Source organism: Cyprinodon variegatus, unplaced genomic scaffold (assembly GCF_000732505.1).
Source record: "Cyprinodon variegatus isolate N-32 unplaced genomic scaffold, C_variegatus-1.0 Scaffold1607, whole genome shotgun sequence".
Lineage (NCBI taxonomy): Eukaryota > Metazoa > Chordata > Actinopteri > Cyprinodontiformes > Cyprinodontidae > Cyprinodon > Cyprinodon variegatus.
The window spans coordinates 58,618-60,477 of NW_015152060.1; the positions used below are offsets into that span (position 1 = coordinate 58,618).

General features: G+C 49.7%; 1 pseudogene; it reads left to right on the forward strand.

Moving 5' to 3' along the window:
• The window catches only part of LOC107104076, a 95,125-nt pseudogene that overhangs the window by 36,017 nt on the left and 57,248 nt on the right, over window positions 1-1,860 (forward strand).

Below are 1,860 nucleotides of genomic sequence, written 5' to 3' on the forward strand. Positions count from 1 at the left end.
CATGCAGTTAGCCTCGCTGCGTGCAGTTAGCCTCGCTACATGCAGTTAGCCTCGCTACATGCAGTTAGCCTCGCTGCATGCAGTTAGCCTCGCTACATGCAGTTAGCCTCGCTACATGCAGTTAGCCTCGCTACATGCAATTAGCCTAGCCTTGGAGCTAAACCAGGTCCTGGAAAAGGACGTTTCTTGCACCATTTCTCTCTCTCTCTCAGAGACCTGATATCTGAATCCTGAAGCTGATGTGTTAGAGAACCATTAGAGAGAAACCAGATTTATAGATGGACCCTTTGTTGAGACCATGATGACAAACTAAGCAAAGTGCAAATATAGGTTAGATATCAGCTTCCTCAAAAGATTCATCTAATAAATTAAGACAGAATAACTTGATAAGCCTGGAACTCAATGCTAATCCACTAATTTTTGAGATTGAAAAAGCTTCCTGGATGGGAAGAGAAACGTCTTCAAACTTGGAAACAAAAATCCGGTGGATAGTTTTTAATGTAACTTTTTATAATGACCTGGATGACTGAGAATCTCCACTAGCATCCAGTCATTGGTCTAATTTCCATTCTGCTACATTTAAGTCCTTTTCTAGTTGTAGTTTTTTCATATCTGCTCCCCTTCTAGCTGCTTCTGTCCACATCTGCTCCCAATTAGCTGATCACTTCATTCCTTGTTCTCTCCCACGAATACCGTACTGTCCTGAATATAGGCGACCCTATTTTTTAACAGAAAAAACGTATCTTATATTCAGGCCAATACGATCTTTCTTCACCCCCCATGTAAGTTCCTTCCTGGTGTCTCCTAGCTTTGGTTCCCTGTATGATATTTCTGGATCTGCTCTTCTGTTACCTTTAAATCTGCAAACAATCATCTCTGCCTCTTCATCGTTGCATTTTGGGTCCTTGGCTAACTTCCACTGAACTTGGCAGGTTTAGTTTATGGTCCATCAGCAGCGCAGTAGAGGAAGCGATGGGTTTGGGTTCTTTTCTTTGGGTTTCCAGGTGTTTCCATGATGCAGGTGAGAACCTGCAGCTGACTGCGTCTCTCTGCTCCGTCTGCAGCTGCTGAACCTCTTCCTGGCTCTGCTCCTCAGCAGCTTCAGCTCCGACAACCTCTCCTCTCCAGATGAAGACGGGGAGATGAACAACCTGCAGATCGCCATCCGCAGGATCACCCTGGGTCTGGGCTGGTGCCGCCGACAGGTACGCGCCTCTCCGGGTCCGCATGCTCCGACCCGTTTAGCAGAACCCGCCGCAGCGCTGAGGTTGCTTCTGTGGTGCAGGTGGTGGACTTCTTCAACGGGAACCTGAAACGGCGCCGTCAGAAACGGAAGGAGGCCAAGGCCATGATGAAGCTGAAACGGCTGAGCACCGTACACACCGAGGTCAACGGAGCCGTCATCGGTAACCGGCTCCTGATTGGTTCTCTGTCCAGATCCAGAACCGATCGGACCAGAACCGTCTTTAAGTAACCCTCCCCCCCTCTCTTCCAGGGCGGCATGTGGAGAAATACGTGGTGCCGGAAGATGACAGCTACATGACCAACCCCAACCTGACCATCAGCGTCCCCATCGCCCCGGGAGAGTCCGACGTGGAGTTCCCCGAGGAGGAGGAGGAAGAGGAGGAGGAGGAAGAGGAGGAGGGTCAGGAGGAACAGAGCGAGGGCTCAGAGGGAGACGAGGAGCGGGAGGAGGAGGTGAGCATGTGTTAGTCAGCTGGTAGCGACCAAGCTAATGACATCAGAACCTCACCTGGTAAAAATGATGTCATCAGCCTCAGAGAGGCGGCTTGGGGTTAAATTAGAGCAGAACCATAACGGGTCGTGGAGAACCAGAACATTTCCAGGTAGAACGTTTCC